This window comes from Prenolepis imparis, unplaced genomic scaffold, assembly GCF_030444845.1.
Source record: "Prenolepis imparis isolate NDT839.2.m4 unplaced genomic scaffold, iyPreImpa1.0 SCAF_8, whole genome shotgun sequence".
NCBI lineage: Eukaryota > Metazoa > Arthropoda > Insecta > Hymenoptera > Formicidae > Prenolepis > Prenolepis imparis.
Window position 1 is genome coordinate 13,616,242 of NW_028141166.1, and position 21,559 is coordinate 13,637,800.

Below are 21,559 nucleotides of genomic sequence, written 5' to 3' on the forward strand. Positions count from 1 at the left end.
CACGCTTACGACACCACCCACGCGCTTTGTGCGTTTTTGACGCACGCGACGACCGTAATCGAAGGGTGTGGCAAGGGACAGGAAACCGGGGGGAGGAAGGGGGAGAGGAGAATGCTAGGGAAAAGGTGTATTTTACGACAGATCTTCTTTCTCGACACGCGCGCATTTTAAGTAAACTCGAGGGAGACGCGAGGGAGACGCAGGCGGTCCTATCGCGTTTTACACGAGGCTGCCTCGCACAGACCTTCTCTCCCTGTATCGTTACGCAATCTTGCGGAAGGAGAAATAACGATTCCTTTCCGCGCGCGCTCGTCTTCTCTTTATTCGGGTCTCTTCGAGCGTTATGATCTATCGTTTTAACACTGAGTTTTATACGCGACGAACCTCCGATGTCTATAGGGACAATCAGTATCGGCCTTGGAAAAGAAATATATATTTTATTTCTAATATTTTTCTACCATTTCTTTATTTTTATTTTGCAAACTTGAAGTAAAGAAAGAGATGAGTAATCGATACGTACTTTTATTATTTATTTTTTTTTAATCAGAATTTTCACATTCGAATTTATATCCATACATACATATATAACTATCTTTCTCATTGAGTCGTCGTCGACAACGATTTCACGGCGTGACGCATGCTGTAATCAAGGGCAGCCCTCCCAGCAATTTTACCTCTTTGTAGGTAAACGCTCCATCCACGCGAAAATCAGACAGCCAACGTTAATCGCCGTCGCCGTCGCCGTCGACGTCGACGACGACGATGTTCCTGTCTCGTCTTTCGCGCCGACTAACGACGACTCTCGTCATCCTCGTCGCTCTCGACGCCAAGGACTGTCGCTATCATCGGGCAGACAATAGCGTGATTAGAGCACAATGTTCCTCTCCCGTTTCCCCTATACCTCTCGATTACCGCGCGTTGCTCCTCCGGGGACATACCTCGGTGCATCCACCAACACATCTAAGCACAGGCGCGCACCTATACTCCTATTCGCGGTGAAGCAACACGACGGGTTCCTCTCTTGCACTCCAACAATGTCGTTCTCCTCTGCGGAGTACCGGAAGCCATTGTGCGGCTGGTCTCTCTGTCTCGGTTTGTTACCGGCTTGTATCGGGGGAATGTTGTGGCGCGCGACTGCGAGACGTCAACCACGCATTAAGTTGATGTATGAGCTCCCAGACCCGAGACACTGTCTGGCTGATGGCCTCCGTTTACGGCGTTCGACCGAGGGAAAAGCCCCGAGAAAGTTCACATCTACCCTTCTCCCATCACGGATAATGCTCTCGAGAACTGTCGATGAATCGTCAATAGCTGATAAGCATTTGGGGTGGGAAAGAGATATTTAGAATTTTTTCGATACTCTTAATTAATAAGAGCGATTAAATAAAATCTCACTATCCGAGAAACTTTACGTTTTTTTATTTTTAAACACTTTCAGCTATTTTTTTCATGTTTCAAAAAATTGTGTAGCTAATTTATCGTATTACATTCATATACATTTTATATACTTATATTTTATATACAGCTACTTAGTTTCTTTTATAGTTAGCTTCTTATAAAGATATGATCAATTAAAAAGATTGATTTTTTTACATAGATATTTACATTCTCTGACATTCACAAATAAAATCTTTAGGAATAATACGATTATCTTCCTCAAAGAACAAATATAACGGGAATAGGAAACGATCGCGTAATTGACTGTGAAATAATTCTTATTATTTCTTCCTGAACATTGCCTTTCGAAGATTCTTTAATGAGATATAGAAAGTTAATTCCATCTAATGTAGGTCTTATTAAAATTTATATGCACGGAAGTTGCGAAAAGAGAGAGAGAGAGGGGCTTTCAGTCGCTTACACTCTAATCTTACGCCCGTAAAGAGTTTCCGCTGTGCCACGTGCGCGTCTTATAAAAACAGCGAGAATCGTCGGTGAGAATCGCCATTTGCAAGAGTTACGACCGGGCTTCGCATCAAAGAGCCGCCGGCTAATCAGCTCCCCAAACAGAGACCGAAGCTAATCTTCCCCAGCTCATCAGCGACGGTCTCCGTCGTGCGAGAGCGCGCGCGCATATGAGAGATGGAAAACGACAAACGGGGAGGGTCGTGTCCCTTGATGTACGACGGTGTTTGATGGAAGATAGACTACCACGTAGACACGCGCGAATACACACGTGTCGGCATAAATCGTGCAAAAGGAATATCTCGTCGCTTATCAGAGATGTCATTAAATATTGGCGCAAGAAATTTCTCGATTTATATATTACGGATATTAAAATTTATAATAAATAAAATATAAGAAAAGAAAAAATAACAAAACGTAACGTCATTGAGTATAAATCGTAATTAAACGAATAATGATGCTTTGTTCGATAAATTCTCTTTAGTGTGGAATTTCGTGTCTAAAGTTGTTAAACCTTGTTCTCTCGGATGAAAAATCGTAAAGGTTTTTTTCTTAAAATTAGTATCCAGGGAAATGTGCGCGACGGTGATCAGTGAAGGTCGTTCGAGGGTTGTCATGTAGCATATATATGAGAAATCGGATTTTCGTTTTTCGTAAAAGAGCCGGGAGAGAGGAGGTAATCGTTCTCTTCTCTCCGTCCTCGTTTTGGATTCTGAGCATGTTGTACCTTGCATGAACGAGCCGGCCGTTTCGAATTGAGTGGAAAGAAGCGTCACGTCCGAGAGACTAGACGAGTAGAAGGATTGTCTTGGGATTTCGGCGGCTCTCCGGGATCGCCGATCACACACGCGACGTTACCGAATTCTCTCCCGGACGGCTGCAGCATCTCCTAAATAAAGTCCGAACAGATAGCATAGGGTGACTTAGGGTGTTTTCTGGATAGATATTCCATTTTCGCCTCGCATGTTCGCTAGCAATCCAGCGGAATTAAATATAATTGAATTGAAAAATTGCTGTTTTCCTTTCTTTCATGATTTTTTTATGACCACTAACCATCATGAAAAATGGGACAAATTACGTAAAATTAGATTTAAAAAATACATTTATTATAAATTAATATTTTTATTATTGATTTATATTACACATATATATAACATGATATGTACAATATTATTAATTGGGGAAAGTAAATATATATGCATATATATATATTTCTAATTTTTAAAATTAATAATGATAATTTTGGCGATTTTAATGCACATTATATTTAAGAGTAAATCTTGCAAAATATAAATCTTTTTCGTTCGCGCGTTGCTGCCGACAGATTTCAAATTGATACGAGACGAAAGGTGGTGGCGCGAAGGAAAGACATATCATGCGTGGAGAACGGGTGCGTTTTTTTTCGCCACTTTACCGAGAGGAGCAGAGCTTCTAGTTCGGAAATCTCGTTCGGCTCGACGGCTTTGTACCGAAGTAGCGAGACGTTGCCCTGCTTTTCGTCTCGACGTTTCGATCCGCCGCCAAATTCCACCATCTCTACCACGCGACGTAGAACGGTCTTCTTCTCCTTCCTCAAATTCGTCGATCTATCATCGGGCGAGCTCCGTTGACTTTATCCGATCCGCCTCTATCGCGTTTTCTTGGCATACCGTAATGAAGATTTATAGGGAGCTTACAGAGAGGAGAGAGAGATAGAGGGAGGATGGCGGATCATCGACATGGCTTATTGCCGTTCTCCAAAAGTTTCCGAGGTTTTAAGCACTGTATCTCCTCTTCACCGCCTCTCTCTCTCGACGTCCTATGGGAAACGGGGTCGCGGAGAGGAACGAGACCGCAGGACAGCACCGAGTATATTAAACTTTTTATAGAACGTAGTAAGAGGATTGTGTCATATTAAAATACTTCGTCTGCGTCGTTTCTCCTCGCCTTTCTTCCCCTAGAAGAACCGTCTGGTCCATCTCTTCGTGTATATATCTCTTTATTCTTAACCTCCGGCGTTTCGGGATAAACGTCCGCATCCGCCGAGATGGTGCATTATTGTACTGCAAGATACGATCTCTCGCACACGTAGTAAATAACCTGAGATATTACGTGAGCGAAGACATTTTTCTCGTTTAAAATTAGTAGACACGTTTCTTGCTTCTATGAGATGTTATTCTGAATTATTATCCGATAGCATCAGTTTCTCGCAATTAACAGTAGCAATGGGATTCAAGAAACAAAAGACATAATGTGATTATATATCCTTTGAATCATTTAAACACTATGTTTGACGCGAGATCATCAGATTATTCTATTATGTAATCTTTTTGTTTTTTTATATTACGTGCTTACATTATTCTATGAATGATAATTATAGGATAATAATACATTACAAGATAAATCTATGGAAAATGAAATCTAAATTTGTCTTTATACAATATTATTTTGCACATGCATACTTAAATTATTTATTTTCAGACATACATTTAATAATTATTCAGACAAGAAGATTATGTAATTTATGATCAGAACTGTAAGATCCCACATTTAGAGAAAAGAAATTAAGTATAAAATAAAAATAAATAAATAGGATTTTCGTTGGAAGAACTGACAGTTTCGTAATAAAAAGAAACTTCGACGCGTTTATAGTAAAATTAAAGTAGCTTTCTCTCTCGAGAGCTTGTTTTAAAAAAAGGGAGAGATTTATGGCCGTAGCTTGTGTAATAAGCGATGTGGAACAATCGATACCTCGGCATGGATTTTTATTACCGTTATCGTCAGGGCCGGGATATTTCACGAATCGCGAATCGAGTGACAATGACAACACGGCGTGTTTTCGTCTACGACGATTAGATCTCGCTCGCTATTGAATTTCACGATCGCGTCGTGGATCCTCCAAGAGGTCTCACCGTGTTCTTCCAACAACGCGGACGACATAAATTTCCATTATCGGATGGGCTCGTATCCGGCCTAGACGCGGTTATTGTCCGCTAAGTCCTTCTACGGTACTTCATCCGCACCACTGTCCCGAATGAAACTTCTCGAGAATGGATCGCGCGGCCACATCTTTCCTGCACATTTATCTCGTTCGCAAGACGGAAAACATTTACTGTCGATCGTAATTGAGTTTCGTACTGAGTTTACGTCGGTAACGTTAAACGAATCTTTACGGTGATAAATTTAGACGTATTGATTTATTATCAATTTACTACAATGTATTACATATTTTTATTAGAATTTATACATTAATACATTTTATTACAATTTATACATTTTTTTACGTATACAAGTTTTCGAATTTTATAATTCTATCATATTCGTGTGTTTCGTACCTTGAGATATCGGTCGATCTTTACTTCGTGACTCTGAATGGAATGAATAAAATCACGGAACAGCGATGTAACGAATATAAAGCCGACGAAAACGTATGTAGGTGTATCCGCGAGCCAGATCTCTCGGATGAGAATCCATCGAGGATCGCTGCAGCTTATCTGCTTACGGGGAGCTCCGTTTTCTTACACGCGCGTCTTAGATAATCGCGATAATAATCACCCCCTTTGTCCGGTGACTCGCGCGAGAGATGCGCGGATATCTCCGGCGCGAGAGATAATCTCGGGGATCGGCTCCCGCTTTCACGGCATAAGTCGTGCTTTAAGTCGCTTTTAATCGAGTTCTCAGGCCGTGTAAGTCGAAGGGGGAATGCCGTGGCACGTAGCACGTAGGTCGCCGGGCAATCCCGCTGACGGAGAAGGAAGAAGAAGCGGTGCGTATCGCCTGCTTTATATGCAAACGGCGAGGACGACGACGTCGCCTTTCCGGGTCTTAAGGCGTTAAGTAATTGCGCGGAGTAATCTCGGATATGGATTATCATTATCGGCGAGAAATCGCACCGGTGTTAGGTCTCGGGGTCCTCCAACATAATCGGACATGTTCAAGAGAAGCATTTTTGATCGTAGTTGGTGGAGAATACGTGATATATTTATATTAAAAGTTACAATTGTCTAAATAAACCCCCGACGATAAATCACGTAATTTTTCATAAATGTTAAAACAAATGTTTATAGAACGTATAACGCATGCTTGGTTAAAAGTTTGCATCGTTGTGCAAATATTTATTATATAGATTATATGAATTAACTATTTTTTCATAAAGAGTTAAATTAACATCTCTCTTCAATATTTTATGTCTTTGTACAACCAGGACGAAAACTCTGAAATTCTATTACAGCGAAATTCACTTCGTGATAAATGACAAATAAAGTTTCGTTATCTATCCGAATTTAGCTTACGGGTTTAAAGGGTGCTCCTCTTCTACGATGTAAACGTTCCTCACAGATGGAATTCTTCGCGTCTCCACGTGGAGGGGAAAAAAGGCGGATATTAAAGCGTAGCGAGCTCTCTCCTACGGTCAGGTTGAAAAACGGCTCTCACTATGGTACTTAATTCCAAAGAGGTCCCGGTCGTGTCATCAGCTATCCAGCGATGCGCTCCCGCGAGATAGCCGCTCGGTAATCGTGGCGTTTTGTCACTTTTACGTCGTTGAAACGAGGAGAGCGAGAGGCTCAAAGGAACTTGGGGTACAGAGATGAAATACCGCGGTTGCTGCTTGATGGGTATAGAGAAGTTACCATACGTGAGTGTGCGTAGCGGGACACACGCATATAAACGAGCGCGCGGCAGGGCGCTTTTTGCGCTAAAGTAGGGCTTCACTGGTGATCTCATTTGTTTTCGTGACAGAAAGGTGGTAATTCCGCGCAAAAGTATATATGAAAAATGGATAAAGGAGGGAAAAAAGGGAAAATATATATAATCCATGATATAGTTTTTAATTCATGATTGTAATCTATAATCTACTAAAGGATATATATATTTCTTATCCCTATATAACAATCATGGATTATATTATGGATTTTTATATATATATTTATATATACATATAATATAATTATATAAATATATCTAAATTATATTATATAAATTACAGCCTTTATTTAGATTATAGATGATTACAATCATGAATTCTATTTATAACATCTATAATATTAGTTTTTATGTGATATATTTAAAAAAACAGTCATTTATCGGACTTATGATCAAAGTTATATATATGCATTAGAGAGATAAAAAGCAGATATATATATTAATCAATAATAAGTGTTAATCGAAGAAACTTGCAATGATCCATTTTGATACATTAAAAATTTCTCATATTTTAAGAGAAGAGTGGATTCGTGTCGCGACTCTGTCGTCGAGATATTCGACACGACATGCTCTCTTACGCACCTACCGTACCATATATTGGCGAAGTGTATGTATTTTAGAGTCGCGTGGCCGGAAACATTGTCGCAGGTCAGTCAGACGCGACATGAATCACGGCCGGGCACGTTCACTGCCAAGGAATTGTTCGGTGTCTGCCAGGCACGTACGAATACTTCGCCTTAGGTTTCTTGCTGAGATATTGCTATCTCACATGGAATATTGCCGAGTATAATTAGCATATGGAAACTTTATCCTTCGTTTAATATCGCGTTTCGCGTAAGTATACGCATAGTTTCGAATCCGGAAGCAATTTTAGTTTCAATGACATAAAGACGCAAGAAAGGATTAAAATATATCGTTGACTCCTGTATTAGATATCAATATTTATTCTCGTTATTTTATTTTTTTTATTTTTTATGTTATAAATAACAGTAATAATATAAAAAATAAAAAGAATACAAAAAAATATATATATACAAACATATACGTCAATGTTTTATGTCGATTTGCGATTTTAAAATTCAACTCATTAATATAGCGTAGCGTATATCAAGAGCATTCTATAGAATAAAGAAAAGAAAAGAAGCTACATACATGGAATATCTCTCAATTCCACACCTTCAGGCAATAATTTTACTAGTATGAAGTAGTCATATATTTAAGGTTGACGATGACGTATATTACGTCGTAATATCTTCCAAGAGAATATTGATGCCATTCATTTTTTAAAATTCTTAACCACTCACCATTAACGTCTATCGCGAACAGGAAGCAGTTGCGCGCACGCGTGCGAGACGGTCTATATAATTATACAATAAAAGTATAGAAATACATATTGGGTTCTTCTGATCCCAGGTGCAGTTGGTTATCGAGAGATATTTATCTAGATTTTCGTACCCTATATTTCTTACTTACGCGATAAGCTATAAGCCTCTCGTGGGCTGTACGAGCATATTGCCTGGGACAATCGCGATACGACAGACGGAAGGAACGTGCCACCTAAGGCTCGGGGGGGCTATTCAATTACGTTTAACTGACGGCTTTGGTTCCTTCATGGACGAGAGTTACGCGTTTTATCGGACCTCCTTTTCTTTCTCTCTCTCGACCGAGATCCATGTTCGAAATACCGTGTTTCGCGGACGATACTAAAGCAAACGTGTCTCGGAAATATTTTCCAAACGCGCCAAGTTTCCCGTTATCTTTTATCTTCCGATATCGCGCCGGGGTACTTAAAAATGTTTAGCGCGCGCTTGTGTTTCACGTCTCGAGATCTTGATATTTATTTTTAAAAAGCTCTCGTATACAGGGAGGGTCCAGTTTTATGGAAATTACGTAAAAGTGCGCGTCTGCCGCGTCTGGAGAGAGAGAGGCAGAGAAAAATATTTTGCATAATGCGTTCCGCTTCTTCTCGTCGTGATTAGAAAATTCACTTTACCGAGAAAATGTACAATATTTTCCAGAGAGAGAAGAATATATATTCCTCGCTCTTTGCATATCTCCGAGACGACCGACAATACAATAATTATACAAAACACTATGAATATAAGTGCGATATTACGAAACTTCCGCTTTCCAGACGCGCGCAAGATTTCGTGCAACAAGAGACACAACGCGGGGACTCATAAATCCCCCCTGATTAAAGGAAGAGAGGACTCTCTCGCGCCTTTACGTAAATACCGCGGGGCCATTAAAACTTTTCGCCGTACTTAGTCGGAATTTGTTTCGACTTTAGCTGCACGCGCGCGTGTTGTCCGACCTCTCGCAAAGAGCAGCGGATGTTATACGACGTTCATTGCAGTAAACCGCTCTTGCGGCTCGGTTAAAGCCGAGCTATACATCCGCCTTGGTAATTTCAAACTTTCGACGTATCTGCTGGATTTGCGGATCCTCGCACAATGGTCGATGAAAATTCTCCCTCCTCCCACGCTCGCATTCTATCGCACGAATTTACGCGGCCTACACTGTTTTCCCATTGAAAAGTTATACCTCCACCGGCGAAAGTTTCAATGGTTTCGTTAATTACCGGGCTATATACGCGTCCGTGCGAGCTATATAAATCGTCGGTCGAGTCGACGGCGGCGCTTTACCGCCCGGCTTAAAGGACTTACTATGCAAAAGCGTGCCAAACGCAAAGGTAATTCGCGAAACGCGGTTAACGCGATCCGCGAAGATGCCTAAACTTTTTAGCCGAGATGTTTAAATCTTATCGCTTAATTTTCTTCAAACAATAGGTTTATTTCATTCGACGTACAGCATCGAGGTTTTATCATTATTATTTAATCCATCGTTATTTAATTTATTGATATTTAATTTTTTTCCATTTTATAAAACGTGTCTGATATAGATGGATTCAGAGAAAGAGAGATATGCAATTCTCTTACATATCTCTATTTGGCACATTTGTAAATTGTAATGTGAATTCACCCGTAAGTGTCAGGGACACATTAATTATTCTATTAAATCCTATTTAATTATTAATATCGCAATAGCGCCGGGCTTTGATGTCGCGTCGTGTGTAGCGATTACTGTCTCGAATACAAGTTCGCGCATAGAGAAATGACCGAGTTCGCTCTCTATTAATTACCCGACGATGCCCCGACTCGGGGCCCCCCCCGAGTACGGATGGACTTGCGGTTACGAGAGGAAAACGACGGAGAGACGTCGTCCCACTGAGTGCCAGTCCCACATATAAATTACCACGAGGGTGGTGAACTTCCTCGAGAAGAGGAGACCGCAACGTTCCCGAATTAGAATTCCGTTTTCGCTTCGTGCCTCGGAAAAGTCGTCGTCGCAATTTTAGACGGAACTTGGAAATCGCGCATTTTCACTTGGACAAGTCTTGGGGAGGAAGAGTAATTTCCACCAGTCGCTGATAAATCGGTTTTCCTACATCTTCTTACACATCCGTTACAATAAGGCGGAGTTGCGATCTGTTGAAATAATATAGAGACGAGAGCGCGATAAAAGCGTGATGAAGTCGAGGTCGGCAAGCAATTAGGTTCGTCGTGGTGTAATTACGATTATACACAAGGTAGAGCCTCCAGTCCGATTAATTTAATTACACGCTTAACGCGTAACCTCGAGACAAGTAGTACACATGTATGTATGTACGTACACACGATGTGTGTATTTTATTTGTATAAGCAACAGGTAACTTCAATAAGAAGTGTGAAGGCTCGTCGGGAAAATAGCTCTTCATCGCACGCCGATCTTCATACCTCGTCGTGTAACAATCTCGGTGCTCTCGTGATATCGCGTCGATAACGGCGGCGATCGCGATAAGAACAGTATCATGAACGAAGCTGCAACGCATAGTTGCAACCTTGCGCACGTTTGCACGTATCGGAGCATGAGAGTGCATTATACAACGCGCGAAAGAAATCCTCGGGAATCTCGCGTGTTTCTTGGAAGAAAAGGATTACTTATCAACGGTTATTCTATTCTCTCGACCTCTCTCGTCGGAGGTTTTCCTGAAGGAACATGCGCGCAAATCACGATTAAATGTTAATGGTGGCGTTTGCTGATTTAAAACTGCACATGTGGCGAGAAATCTGATAAAATATCAGCCTTCCCTTTAACTTATAAAGCTATTAAGTAAAGCTATTTAAAAAATATATAAATAAAAATATAAAATATATAAATATTATAAATATAAAAATAAATATATATGTATATATAAATATTAAAATATAAAATGTATTGCACTGAGAGAATTTTCTCTTGGAATTTACCCTAAAAATCATGGTAATTATAGGACAATATTATATGGAAAAAATTTTATGAGAATTTCTCTGATTAATATTTATTACAATAAAAATAATATCATAATAAATTATAAAATATATTTTATTAATTTTACTATGCAGTAAAATTTAGTAAAATTAATCAAACATTTTATATTTTATTGTGATAGATATTATTATTTTTATTGTGATAAATATTAATCAGAGAAATTCTCATAAAATTTTTTCCATACCATATTGTCCCACAATTACCATGATTTTAAGGGGGTAAATTCTAAGAGAAAATTCTCTCTGTATAAATTAAATCAATTCGTACGATCGAATTTAACGTAACGGAGAGTAATTATATTGCGATGCATAAATCATATCGTTGAAGCTGAAGAGTTGGGTGCGTCACGTGCAATAATAGGCGCTTACATTGAAATAGGTTTAATCTTCATAGCATGACGTAAGGTTTCTTTATGCGCGGATATCTCGTTACGGAATGTATTATGTCGCGGTAGTAGACAAGTATATTGCGTCTACAGTTAAGTATATTGCGTTTAATTTTTCAATATGCGCAGGAGAAACATATACGAATATTTTTATCAAGCATTTTACAGAATTATTTTAATTCCGTGAGATTTTTTTTCACGCTGCTTTTAACATTGGCGAGTACAAACTGCGTATTTCTCTCGTTTCTATGTAAGATTTCTACACGCACGTAGCTTGAGAAGAGAGAGAAAATAACATTCCTTACATCTCGAAATCGATAAGATTTATGGCGAAATGCTTTTCTCGTTTTCTACGACACATTTTTCGAGGCACGTCGAACGAGGTACCGTTCTTAATGCACGCGTCTCGTTGGTAAAGAGCGACCGATAAATGTGCCGGCTCCGCGTGCACTTGCATCGAACACGCATAATCAGTCAACGACCGCGCTAGGCTAAACGCGCTGCTACTTTAGCGTCAGGGTCGACTCGGCAACGTGCCGTCGAGGTAGGTATGAGTAATATCGCCTCTCTCTCTGTGCTAGAGCTATTTACCAGCTCTATTCTTATACACGTCAGCATACCCGACGAGAAATAGGCATCCGATCAGTGTGTGCGTGCGTCTAAGCATCGTAATATTGTTTAATTTTAATATCAAGTTCGCTTTTTCTTCTTTGCTAATATGATCAGTAGTGGTATTGAAAGAGAAATTTATTATTGAAAAAAAATTATCGATGCGTTATTCAAGTGTGTCATATGTACCTTTAATCCAATCATCGATGATTCAAATTTTCCAAACAAAAAATGTTTTCCAATTATTACGTAATATATTTTACATAGTAATTTTAATAATACAAATAGGGATAGATAAAATCATATATATTTCTTGATCTGATTCTGAACGTGGATCTTAACGCAAGTTTAACGTACAGCTTTACTATTATATTCAGATTAGCCGTATTCGCCGATCGATTTAATCGTGAAAATGCCACGTAAGGACTTTATTGCGTAGTTAGCGCGACTTGCTTAGCGATGATGACTATAATTATCCTGTCGTATGTATACATATGTCTGATTAATTGGTTCGATCGACCGATATCGACTCGTAACAACGTGTGATTAAACTTCGCGTCGGTTGTCGCTACCTTGATCCTACCGTGCGAAAAATCTACCGCCTGCGTATCTCGCGTATGTATCGTAATCACACTGTGTAGCCAAGTGTTATCTGTCGTTTGAAAGGCCATCCGGTTCTGTTGCCAGGCGTTGTTGCACAGGCAACACGGGCAACGTTTTCGTGGTAGGTTAGTAATTCCATCTCTTATGCGGCGTGTGTTATATGTATTCGCTTCACGCTCTACGAAGCCCACGCAACCTCCGATGGCTGGACCAGCGGGGAAGCTGCGCTCTCATACCACGTCGCCCCGTATATATCGCTACAATGTTGCGAGAGGAAACGCGATCCTGAAACTGGATTGTGACGCAAGTCAATGTTCAACGCGTTGCGAGATTTAGGCGCGGTTAACCGACAGGTTGGTCGATTCATTTCATTAACCATAATCATTTCTGACTTATACGTTCTGACTGATCCGATCTAAAGTGGCATAATCGGTGTAAATAATTTGCTATAACGACACTCTACTAAAAATCAATTTAATATGTATGTTTACACGTGTTTGTGCAATTAATTCTACTAGTCTAAACGATATATATATTTTAAGCTCGAGCGATAATTTCTATAATAGAATTATGCAGTGTTATTCCTCTGGCGAAGACGTGTATTTGTAATGTGTTAATTTTTTTATGAATTTTCGAAAATACTGCCGCCGAGAAAGACAGTTTGCTGTTTTAGCAGAGCTAAAATTAAACTTCATCTTTAATAATAATTTAATAATTGAACTCTTTTTTCGGCTTCGTGGATCAGTAGAGTGATTTTATTTTTTTCTCCGTACGAGAATATCAATTTTCGAATATATGAAGCAAAATATTTTCACCGCGCTTTTATCGCGAATTATAGAGGAACAAATTATAAAGACGAGACGGAAGCTGCAAATGAGAAAATTGAATTTATCCCAGACTAGTAGGTTATATCATAAATTCTGATATGTTCAAATTGGATAACGAGTTTCTCGCGTGAACTAATTGATATGTCCTCGGAATGCTGACACTTCTTCGTAAGACAAATCGATCGCGCGGCTTACGGAGGTCGGTCAATCGCCGGGGATCTTTCGAGTAGTTAGTGCGTGGCTCTGCTCTGTAACATGCACGAGATGACTATGCTCGGGCCTTTGTTGACCTAGGTTAGTAGTTCCGTTCGTTGGCGCCGCTGATTCTATTCTTACACACACGCATTCTTGTTGCACTTAATACATTGTCATCGTGATGCGCATTATATGCAGCGTACAGCAAATAGAAACAATCGCGTGGCACACGCGGTTGAGATTTTATTTAAAATTCTCGTGAGAAGAAAAAAAAAGAGAAATAGTCTCTTATTATAATCTTTTATATCTGTTCATTAAATTTGAATACGTAAAATTATATCATAAACAACACGCGATGTATTAATATTTAAATTGCAAAAGCGGAGAAAAACATTAGCAATTCACGTGACATCTAGATAATTTTATATAATTCGTCAGCAATGTTTTCAAATGTAATTTACATACATGCTATATGTACTCGCGAACTTTTTTCTTCTCAATACATATATCTTGTAACAGGCAATAACAGATAGAAAAAAAATGCAGATTATAATTATTATAAATGATAATTGGCATGACACGATACAATTTTTTTTGTTACGGAATAAATTAATTTGCAAAGTTTTTTTTTAAAGAATCACTTTCAAGTAAGTTAAAAAATATGTTTTATATACATATATTATAAATATATTAACATAATAATTCTGCTTACAATATTTATAACAAATGACATCTCTGAGAATATTCTCGTGAGAATAAATAACTCTCAAGTATATATTGCGAATTGACCTTTTAACGAGTTAAAAGCCGCGCTTCTCAGCGTCGTGTTCTGTGTGAAAACGTGATATTATCGACGAGAATAATTAAAAGAATCGTGTATTTACGGACGAGATACATCGATAAGTAAACCATTTGCCGTATGACCTAGTCTTAATAATAGTTTTATTACGTTATGCTCTCAGCGAGGTGTTAAGGCTCGTATCAATTAGTTAGATGTTTCTTAATGAGATTCCGACACTAAGTGCGCATAATGAGTACGTTCTCCATCGGCGCAGCGAGCGAACACGAACGCGCATCGCATCAGTGAATAAGGAGCCGCGATATTCTCGGTAGTATAGTACAGTAAACTCGCATCTCTCTCGCCGGATAAATATACGGTATTATGTAAGTTGTTTGCAAGCCAAGAGACGAAGAGAACCGGTCCACCAGCAAATGCGACCAGCTTATATACGTGTGTTATATTGCGCAATAATTGGGCGAATTCTACTCGAGCAGCATTTAATCGCGATGACTCTTTATTAAAGACAACAACAAAGTGTGAAATAGCATGGAAAAATATTTTGTGAAGAAAAAATATTTTTTATTATAAAAATACATGTGCATATTCACAGTTGGAAATTATCGCTCGATAAACGAGATCGCTGGCTTGTGAAAATATAAAGGAAATAAAAATCGATCTTCAATTCGATTTGGCTAGATATGAGATAAATGATGTTTTATCCACCAAATTAAAACTTGCTCGCGAAATCTTAATCCGTCCGACGAATCGACGTCGCTTTCAGGCAATCGAATCGTTGCGATACCGAATATACAGGCTCATGCTTCTAACTAATGGAATAGCTCGCAAACCTTCAACGTCGACGAAGATCCCGTCGTTTAATAGCTCCCCCTTTTACCATCGGATCGTTTTACAATGGTGATTAATTTTCAATTGAGGCTGTCGCTTTTTTCTCAGCCTGCGGGGTCTGTCAGCGGCCGAAGCGCGTTTGACGGCCGGCAAATCAGCCGACCATTATCCGCCATCACCTAACCGTTTTTCTATCTCGTCATTCTTTGGATAAATCGAATACCCCACCGCCTCTGCCATTTCGTCGTATTGTTGACGGATAAAGGGACGGTCGACGTTGCTCTCGTAGGTACACGTCGTGTTTCTCTCTTATGCTCACCGTGTCCCGGGTGACACCCGCTCTTCTGCCGAGCTGTTCAGATTTCGGGATTGCCAGCGAGAAACGGTAACGATTCACGATCAGCCGCGACAGCTGTTAATGCGCCACGATGAATTCGATTTGACGACCGGAGGGTAACGGAGCGAGACGAAAGAGAGACAGAGAAAATAGCGTAGGCCCGGTCTCGCAGGAGTTAGACCCCTGGGTGGAAACTACTGCTTGATTGCGTACGAATGTGACGCGATTTCATGGGTTTTGAAAGAAGAAGGAGACAGACAGAGGGAGGGGAAAAAAAAGGAAAGGAAGAGACGTAGAGAGCGCCCTGGCAATCGTCGACGTGTCGGGAGGTACAACGAGGGTGCGAGCGGGGCATTTGCCCCTCTTTTTCTCCCTTTCCTTAGCAGAATCGACAGGTTCAAAGGGATTCTAGGAGGACCGGGGATTTTCTCGTTTGAGGAGCGTGCGACGTGAGCTTTCAGACCATTTCTCAAGCGTGTGCGGGTCACGTCGGTAATGCGAGCGAATACGTCAGCACACGACTGCGCTGATTTACCCTTCGATGCCCGTAGTAGGGTGGTGACGGTCGTGATGTCATATAAATACAGCGAGGGGTTGATTTTGCCGGACTGGCCATCCGAGTGACCGGTTTCGAAAACTTTCTAGATTCATTGAATTTTGGTGAACGCGAATTTTCTCGGAAATCAGCTTGAGACGGATTTTTTATTCCTCAAAATTGCATGATTTATTATTTTCGTAGTCGAGATATTAATAGCATACACATAAATAAAAATATCAGTAAATTGTAATATAAGTCAATGCTCAATGTAACATCACGATTAATAGTCGCAAGGCTTAACGCATTTACCTCACTTGTTTCTTAATGGCTCCGCAGAAACAGCCTCTGATGCATTGCTGAAAAAGGTGAAAATGAAAATATAAAAAGTTTGTTAAAAACTCTGATTTAAGTTTTAATTTTGAATAAGCTTCTTCGCACAGACACATAAGGAATAGGTTCTCTCAGAACTTATTAAATATTTAAAGTATTTAAAGTAATTGATGAAGCAAGAGATTATTCACCTTCGTGCATATTGGATCAGGGTTCCTGCAAGATGGTTGGCAGGGGGTTTCACACATCTTGTACATCTCATTGGGGGGCATCTTGATGGGGGTGGGATGTTCCGTTTTTTGATGGACAAGGAGGAAGTGGTGGCGACTCGCAATGCTCTGGTGGAAAAGTCTTGACAGCTATAAAAGAAATAAAACAAATTATTTTTGTACTTGATTACTCAAAAATATATCGATTTTTATGTAAGATAACATAGAGAATATATTACAAAAACAATGATTGGACGTAAAGATATTAAAATACTGAATATATATATAAATTATGAAATAAGAATAAAATTTAAAGTAGGAAACAAAAAAGTAGTATTGTATTGCAATGTTATAACAGAAATTTATGCAAAATATTTTATACATTTTAAATTGCATTTAAAAATGGTACAAATAAAATTAAACTTTTTCGAATATTGTTATGACAAAATATATTATTTATTTTATTAAAGCACATTCATAATTTATAATTTTAAATATGTGCGTGTTGTGTACAAGAATTTTCCATTCATACAGCTGAAATATAGTCATGATGTGACTTTTATCTTGCATATTTATTTGTGATTTAAATGAGGTCATTATTTGTCATTCATTGCTATTGATTCGGTTTTATTTACAGCTATGACAATATTTTTTAATTACATTTTTACTTGTGATTTAAATAATATCTCATTAGTATTTATATTTGATTTCCTATATATATTATTTTGGGAGTAAGAAAATATTTGTACTTTCTTTTCTTGAAAGTCAATACAGCGCACGTGTCACGCAGATGTGTGTCGATTGCTGTATTTGTACAATGATGAGTATGAAATAAGCTTGTTTTGATCATTCTTATATTTAGTTAATCTGTTCTTATACACGCACATATAGAATATACATTTGTGCTGTTTCACGTCTTTGGAAGTCTGTTTACAACATTCGTTGATTCAAATAAAATTAATATTTCAAATACTAATAAATAATATATTTTTTGTTGAAATATGCTTATAATAAAAGAAAAAAAAACATAAGTATGTTATCTGCATTCATATATTTTTTATTCACAGTCAATTAGATGAAATATGATCACGATGATCTCTTACATTGCATGTCTATTTGTGATTTAAAGAAAATAATTTATTATTATGTTATTGTTATCTCATTAGCAAGAATAAGAATTTAGACAAGTTAAGCAATAAATTTTCTTTCTTGAAAATTAATTTTTTTCTTTCTTTTGCGCTATATCTGTATTTATAATGATATTAAATTTTTTTAGTGTATTTATATTGTTTGATATTATAATTGCTTCTTTTTTCTTTTCAAGAATTAATTGCTAAAAAAAATAGCTTTATTGCGATTGTTTCTATCATCGGGAATTTGCATTAACCTATAGTAAACATATATTGTCAATTACAATCTACGAAAATAATTTTGTAGAATCCATCTCATTCGATTCTTTGTCTCGTTAACGTATTGCAACTATTTCTGCGTGTAGTATTTTATTCGTCATAGTATTTTCTGGCAGCTGGCTCGTTGGTCTTTCGGATATTTTATTTTGACTACAATGGGACATGTGGCGCAGGGGATAAAGGCGATCGCGTTCTATAACGTAACATAATCGGTGTATAAACTTCTATAACTGGATTTTTAAAAATCCGTCAAATAACGATGGATTTCTAGCGATTAAACACACTGTAGGGCGCTAAATGCGAAACAAGAACAGACGGTAATTATTTTGACGAACACAATAGTACAAGAATTAAGATTAACAGTATCTTTTTCAAACATAGAACTAGCATAAAAGGAAATAAAGGAAGCGATCAAGATAATTTTTTTATGTGGAATAGATATCCAATTACGTTGTTATTAAAGGAATAATTAAATGAAGAATTTCTCGTGTTAAAAAAACGTCCCCGCTTTAGAGCAACTCAATTGCTTTGATCTCGTATCGCTGAATTATTTCGATCGAGACTTACGCTCTCTCTCTCTCTCGCATTCGATATTACTTAATTAAATTGTGCATTTGATTTGATGTACATCTCTAATGCACATTAATGTCCATCGAACGATCCTATCGAAGCGGTCGTTCCACGCGCGCGCTATCTCTTCTGGTAATCTCCTTAACGAAGAATCCACCCCTCCGTCATCATACGACGGAGGGAAATACTACTTCCTTGCTAAATCCAATAAGCGACTATCGGATACGCTTGTCTACTCTCTCGAGAGATGAAATTCGTGACCAATGCTCACATCGCGGGGTGAGGAGGGGGCGAATGAAATAAGAGAACGAGAGAAACAATCCCATTCTGCCCGACATTCAGGAGGATAAAAAAGTCCCGGATTGAGGATGGACGAGTGGCAGGTGCGCCCGTCTCTAGAATTGAGAGTGTACCGGGACCCTTAATGCGGTATTTCATCGGTCATAATCTTCCCTTCGCGGGACGTCCCTTTGTCCTCGAGGAATGAAAATTGTGTGTGTATGAGTGGCTATATCTCTCTCTTTCCGGTTCGCGTCCCTTCGAGAATTTAGACGAAAGAGGGTGGATTTTCATATCGATGTGTTTTGCAAGACGAAAATCGCGAGCGTCAATTGAAATTATTCGCGCCTCTCGTTATTTAGTCGGTCGTTAAGTGTCGCGTCGAGCTGATACTTATTGTATTCGATAATTGCTCGATCGAAATTAATAAAATCGTTCGGTTGCATAAAACAATATATATTTTTAAAACATACTATCATGTGCATATTTGTTTAAAGTATATATCATATCTTTATCTTAATCTCACTTTTGTATAATTGAATGATAGAAGAAAAGATACATCTCTTCCTTTCTCTAACAAACGAACGAACGAACAAGTGTTTGATTAATAGCAAAGTTTTCTCGTGATTCGTTTGTACGGGGACAAATGGGAGAAAGGGTGAACTGGTATCGATAAGAACGACAGAGAGAAACCGAAACTGATAAAAGAGACACGATTGAAAGAGAACTCTCTCGCTTCTCTCTATTCACTTTCGTAACTGCGAAACTTCCCCGACGTCGTCGTTTCTCTAACCGCTTTATCCGTGCCACGCTCTTTGTTCTAACATTCCTGTCATTTCACCGGCTTGAAGTCTTGAGGAACAAAGCTATTCTGGTAAAACGTTATTGATTATTTCGGATATGATTATGATCAGATAATACTTTCCGGACGGAATATCGCGGAGAGTTTCGAATAATTTTATTATTAATTATTTCTTATGTATGTGTTGTAGAAGAATTGTTAAGGAAGTTAATTTATAATATATAATTTTTTACACTATGATGCGGCATATATTATACAACAGTTTGATATAAATTGAAAATATTAAATTGTATAAGAATTCTTGCAAATTTATGCAATCATACACATAAATGAAGAGAGTAAATTGGCAGAATAGACTTGATAATTTAAGAAATTAAAATAGACTACGAATGATTAATATCTTGTTTTTTTTCTGACGCGGGAGAATAATCTAGTAGCCTTCGAGAATTATACGCGTGATTTTAGCGGGGAAATCCAAGCATCGATAATTTTGCTAAATCGATGGCGAGTGATTTTCTATAGATTTTTATGGTGAAAAAAATGGGACCATATGCAAATTGCAGGAAGAAAAAGAACACCCTCGTACTTTTCTTCGGATTCCTCGAATGTGTCGCCTTTCTTCTCCCTTTTCCTGAAAAGTAATTCGAGACGAGTTTCTAGTGGGACTCGGGAAATGCTTCTCCTGTACTTTTATGTTGGCCGCGTCCCTTCGTTTCGTGAAATTGGAAAGGCACGAGGAAAGCAGTATAGTATGGTCCCTGGACGATCGAAGGATCGCTAATGTACCTCATGGCGAGGATGGAAACTCGAGAGTCAACGAGAAGTGATCGAACGGGAAAGATAAGGGGAGACAACGAAGATGGAAGCAAAAATGGGAAGCAAGGTTGGCAGGACGAGGAAACGGATTTGTCAACACATACATATATCGTATCTGCTGACATATCTTGGATGATGAGAGAGATGAAGAAAGATGAACAAAGATAATTTCTCTCTCTATCTCTTTACATAAGAATTTATCTAATTTATAAAAATATTGAATATATTATTTCGCTGAAATTGCTTAAAGGTTAAATTAAAAAAATTGTAATTTGAAGATTTTAATGTAAATTTATCCAATCGAGAGACAACAAAATATATAAATAGATGAATATATTCATTTAGATTAATTTACTGTCATATAAATTTGTCATTAAAAAAACAGCAGAAATGTCAAGAGAAAATTTCGATGCACATCCTCACTTTCTCTTATATGCTTCTTGCCTGGAAGCTAAACTCGCGAAATACGCCGACAGCTGTCTCACGAGGCGTCTTCTTTTACGTCTTTCCATTCTCGTTTCCCTTCTTTTATGTCGTCGCACGTCCCTCCGTACACCCTATTTCCGCACCTCTGGGCGCTCCTGTCAAAAATCTGCATTCCGTACTTCTGGAGTCCTCGCCGCGTTCGCTTTAAGGCATAAGAACAAAGGAAACGAGATCTCTCACTCCGCTTCCGTGCGACGGAATACGCGAGAATGATTTTTCGTGTCGCTCTAGTGTTTCCTGATTTTCATGCTGCATATCGAATGCCGAGATGTCTTTAATGGCGGTTTATTCTTAAATATTTAATATTCGCTTTTCTCGTTCATCGAAACGAGAGATTGCAACTTTTAAGAGCTTCGACTTCGCTTAAATCACAGTTACTCCGATTCTCGTTGATAAACAAAAATCGACGGGCGTTCAAATATGCGACGTAAAATAAAATTCAAGTTATTTCTCCGCTCATTATCACCGATAAAAATGACGTAATTATCGGCTTATAAATAATTGCGCGTAACTTTGTGATGTATAAAAGATCGATATAAGACACATCTCATTAGAATCAATTGTGAATCTGTGAAACTTTGAAACCTTCCAATAATCCGGGT

General features: G+C 38.5%; 2 protein-coding genes across 1 annotated transcript in view; one reads left to right on the forward strand and one right to left on the reverse strand.

The window, feature by feature from the left end:
* Positions 1-21,559, reverse strand: part of LOC145939925 (uncharacterized) — a 307,103-nt gene that overhangs the window by 117,616 nt on the left and 167,928 nt on the right.
* LOC145939919 (headcase protein-like) overlaps positions 1-21,559 on the forward strand; it is a 132,075-nt gene that overhangs the window by 41,649 nt on the left and 68,867 nt on the right. The window lies entirely within an intron of this gene.